Source organism: Synchiropus splendidus, chromosome 1 (assembly GCF_027744825.2).
Source record: "Synchiropus splendidus isolate RoL2022-P1 chromosome 1, RoL_Sspl_1.0, whole genome shotgun sequence".
NCBI lineage: Eukaryota > Metazoa > Chordata > Actinopteri > Syngnathiformes > Callionymidae > Synchiropus > Synchiropus splendidus.
The window spans coordinates 1,160,106-1,165,105 of NC_071334.1; positions in this window are offsets into that span (position 1 = coordinate 1,160,106).

The window sequence follows — 5,000 nt, forward strand, 5'->3', positions numbered from 1 at the left end:
GCCGGGCAGGGGGTCCTGGGGCCGCCCCGGAGGCTCTCTGGGTCGGGGAACCAGAGTGACAAAATATTAGGTGCCGGAGCTGTGACAAAAAATTAGGCGCCCAAACCCTTTGAGTGACAAAAAATTAGGTCGCGCGAAAATTGTACCAAGTCGAGCCCCGGTGGGGTCGGGCTTATGTCTTCCAGGGGTTTCACTGGAGCTCAAGGGTGCGAATCACGGTGCTCTTTGCCCGGCCAGCCGCACGCCTCGGTCGGGCAGGCCAGGCGACCGAGTGCCCCCCCCTGACCCCCGGAGGTCCGAGAAGACCCGGTCCCTCCCCGGTCCAGCCGGTCCCTCAGGCCCGGGGAGGGTCCCCGGAGGCGGGCAGGGGGTCCTGGGGCGGTCCCGGGGGCTCTCTGGGTCGGAGAACCAGAGTGACAAAATATTAGGTGCCGGAGCTGTGACAAAAAATTAGGCGCCCAAACCCTTTGAGTGACAAAAAATTAGGTCGCGCCAAAATTGTACCAAGTCGAGCCCCGGTGGGGTCGGGCTTACGTCTTCCAGGGGTTTCACTGGAGCTCAAGGGTGCGAATCACGGTGCTCTTTGCCCGGCCAGCCGCACGCCTCGGTCGGGCAGGCCAGGCGACCGAGTGCCCCCCCTGACCCCCGGAGGTCCGAGAAGACCCGGTCCCTCCCGGGTCCAGCCGGTCCCTCAGGCCCGGGGAGGGTCCCCGGAGCCGGGCAGGGGGTCCTGGGGCCGCCCCGGAGGCTCTCTGGGTCGGGGAACCAGAGTGACAAAATATTAGGTGCCGGAGCTGTGACAAAAAATTAGGCGCCCAAACCCTTTGAGTGACAAAAAATTAGGTCGCGCGAAAATTGTACCAAGTCGAGCCCCGGTGGGGTCGGGCTTATGTCTTCCAGGGGTTTCACTGGAGCTCAAGGGTGCGAATCACGGTGCTCTTTGCCCGGCCAGCCGCACGCCTCGGTCGGGCAGGCCAGGCGACCGAGTGCCCCCCCCTGACCCCCGGAGGTCCGAGAAGACCCGGTCCCTCCCGGGTCCAGCCGGTCCCTCAGGCCCGGGGAGGGTCTCCGGAGCCGGGCAGGGGGTCCTGGGGCCGCCCCGGAGGCTCTCTGGGTCGGAGAACCAGAGTGACAAAATATTAGGTGCCGGAGCTGTGACAAAAAATTAGGCGCCCAAACCCTTTGAGTGACAAAAAATTAGGTCGCGCCAAAATTGTACCAAGTCGAGCCCCGGTGGGGTCGGGCTTATGTCTTCCAGGGGTTTCACTGGAGCTCAAGGGTGCGAATCACGGTGCTCTTTGCCCGGCCAGCCGCACGCCTCGGTCGGGCAGGCCAGGCGACCGAGTGCCCCCCCCCTGACCCCCGGAGGTCCGAGAAGACCCGGTCCCTCCCCGGTCCAGCCGGTCCCTCAGGCCCGGGGAGGGTCCCCGGAGCCGGGCAGGGGGTCCTGGGGCCGCCCCGGAGGCTCTCTGGGTCGGAGAACCAGAGTGACAAAATATTAGGTGCCGGAGCTGTGACAAAAAATTAGGCGCCCAAACCCTTTGAGTGACAAAAAATTAGGTCGCGCGAAAATTGTACCAAGTCGAGCCCCGGTGGGGTCGGGCTTATGTCTTCCAGGGGTTTCACTGGAGCTCAAGGGTGCGAATCACGGTGCTCTTTGCCCGGCCAGCCGCAAGCCTCGGTCGGGCAGGCCAGGCGACCGAGTGCCCCTCCTGACCCCCGGAGGTCCGAGAAGACCCGGACCCTCCCGGGTCCAGCCGGTCCCTCAGGCCCGGGGAGGGTCCCCGGAGCCGGGCAGGGGGTCCTGGGGCGGTCCCGGAGGCTCTCTGGGTCGGAGACCCAGAGTGACAAAATATTAGGTGCCGGAGCTGTGACAAAAAATTAGGCGCCCAAACCCTTTGAGTGACAAAAAATTAGGTCGCCCGAAAATTGTACCAAGTCGAGCCCCGGTGGGGTCGGGCTTATGTCTTCCAGGGGTTTCACTGGGGCTCAAGGGTGCGAATCACGGTGCTCTTTGCCCGGCCTGCCGCACGCCTCGGTCGGGCAGGCCAGGCGACCGAGTGCCCCCCCTGACCCCCGGAGGTCCGAGAAGACCCGGTCCCTCCCGGGTCCAGCCGGTCCCTCAGGCCCGGGGAGGGTCCCCGGAGCCGGGCAGGGGGTCCTGGGGCCGCCCCGGAGGCTCTCTGGGTCGGGGAACCAGAGTGACAAAATATTAGGTGCCGGAGCTGTGACAAAAAATTAGGCGCCCAAACCCTTTGAGTGACAAAAAATTAGGTCGCGCGAAAATTGTACCAAGTCGAGCCCCGGTGGGGTCGGGCTTATGTCTTCCAGGGGTTTCACTGGAGCTCAAGGGTGCGAATCACGGTGCTCTTTGCCCGGCCAGCCGCACGCCTCGGTCGGGCAGGCCAGGCGACCGAGTGCCCCCCCCTGACCCCCGGAGGTCCGAGAAGACCCGGTCCCTCCCCGGTCCAGCCGGTCCCTCAGGCCCGGGGAGGGTCCCCGGAGGCGGGCAGGGGGTCCTGGGGCGGTCCCGGGGGCTCTCTGGGTCGGAGAACCAGAGTGACAAAATATTAGGTGCCGGAGCTGTGACAAAAAATTAGGCGCCCAAACCCTTTGAGTGACAAAAAATTAGGTCGCGCCAAAATTGTACCAAGTCGAGCCCCGGTGGGGTCGGGCTTACGTCTTCCAGGGGTTTCACTGGAGCTCAAGGGTGCGAATCACGGTGCTCTTTGCCCGGCCAGCCGCACGCCTCGGTCGGGCAGGCCAGGCGACCGAGTGCCCCCCCTGACCCCCGGAGGTCCGAGAAGACCCGGTCCCTCCCGGGTCCAGCCGGTCCCTCAGGCCCGGGGAGGGTCCCCGGAGCCGGGCAGGGGGTCCTGGGGCCGCCCCGGAGGCTCTCTGGGTCGGGGAACCAGAGTGACAAAATATTAGGTGCCGGAGCTGTGACAAAAAATTAGGCGCCCAAACCCTTTGAGTGACAAAAAATTAGGTCGCGCGAAAATTGTACCAAGTCGAGCCCCGGTGGGGTCGGGCTTATGTCTTCCAGGGGTTTCACTGGAGCTCAAGGGTGCGAATCACGGTGCTCTTTGCCCGGCCAGCCGCACGCCTCGGTCGGGCAGGCCAGGCGACCGAGTGCCCCCCCCTGACCCCCGGAGGTCCGAGAAGACCCGGTCCCTCCCGGGTCCAGCCGGTCCCTCAGGCCCGGGGAGGGTCTCCGGAGCCGGGCAGGGGGTCCTGGGGCCGCCCCGGAGGCTCTCTGGGTCGGAGAACCAGAGTGACAAAATATTAGGTGCCGGAGCTGTGACAAAAAATTAGGCGCCCAAACCCTTTGAGTGACAAAAAATTAGGTCGCGCCAAAATTGTACCAAGTCGAGCCCCGGTGGGGTCGGGCTTATGTCTTCCAGGGGTTTCACTGGAGCTCAAGGGTGCGAATCACGGTGCTCTTTGCCCGGCCAGCCGCACGCCTCGGTCGGGCAGGCCAGGCGACCGAGTGCCCCCCCCCTGACCCCCGGAGGTCCGAGAAGACCCGGTCCCTCCCCGGTCCAGCCGGTCCCTCAGGCCCGGGGAGGGTCCCCGGAGCCGGGCAGGGGGTCCTGGGGCCGCCCCGGAGGCTCTCTGGGTCGGAGAACCAGAGTGACAAAATATTAGGTGCCGGAGCTGTGACAAAAAATTAGGCGCCCAAACCCTTTGAGTGACAAAAAATTAGGTCGCGCGAAAATTGTACCAAGTCGAGCCCCGGTGGGGTCGGGCTTATGTCTTCCAGGGGTTTCACTGGAGCTCAAGGGTGCGAATCACGGTGCTCTTTGCCCGGCCAGCCGCAAGCCTCGGTCGGGCAGGCCAGGCGACCGAGTGCCCCTCCTGACCCCCGGAGGTCCGAGAAGACCCGGACCCTCCCGGGTCCAGCCGGTCCCTCAGGCCCGGGGAGGGTCCCCGGAGCCGGGCAGGGGGTCCTGGGGCGGTCCCGGAGGCTCTCTGGGTCGGAGACCCAGAGTGACAAAATATTAGGTGCCGGAGCTGTGACAAAAAATTAGGCGCCCAAACCCTTTGAGTGACAAAAAATTAGGTCGCCCGAAAATTGTACCAAGTCGAGCCCCGGTGGGGTCGGGCTTATGTCTTCCAGGGGTTTCACTGGGGCTCAAGGGTGCGAATCACGGTGCTCTTTGCCCGGCCTGCCGCACGCCTCGGTCGGGCAGGCCAGGCGACCGAGTGCCCCCCCTGACCCCCGGAGGTCCGAGAAGACCCGGTCCCTCCCGGGTCCAGCCGGTCCCTCAGGCCCGGGGAGGGTCCCCGGAGCCGGGCAGGGGGTCCTGGGGCGGTCCCGGAGGCTCTCTGGGTCGGAGAACCAGAGTGACAAAATATTAGGTGCCGGAGCTGTGACAAAAAATTAGGCGCCCAAACCCTTTGAGTGACAAAAAATTAGGTCGCGCGAAAATTGTACCAAGTCGAGCCCCGGTGGGGTCGGGCTTATGTCTTCCAGGGGTTTCACTGGAGCTCAAGGGTGCGAATCACGGTGCTCTTTGCCCGGCCTGCCGCACGCCTCGGTCGGGCAGGCCAGGCGACCGAGTGCCCCCCCCCCCTGACCCCCGGAGGTCCGAGAAGACCCGGTCCCTCCCGGGTCCAGCCGGTCCCTCAGGCCCGGGGAGGGTCTCCGGAGCCGGGCAGGAGGTCCTGGGGCCGCCCCGGAGGCTCTCTGGGTGGGAGAACCAGAGTGACAAAATATTAGGTGCTCAAACCCTTTGAGTGACAAAAAATTAGGTCGCGCGAAAGTTGTGCCAGGTCGAGCCCCGGTGGGTTCGGGCTCATGTCGGCAACGGATTTCTGAGCAGCTCTTCCAGTGCTGTTGACGGTGCTTCGTGTCCCCATCTCAGACTTCAGCCCAGACTCTGCGCCATGCGGGCCCGGACTGTTTTTCCTCCACCCAGAGCTTGACCGAGAAGCAATCGAAAGCCGCCTTCGGGGGGCCTCCGCCGGCCACCGGCGACAGGCTCCCCCGGTCACAC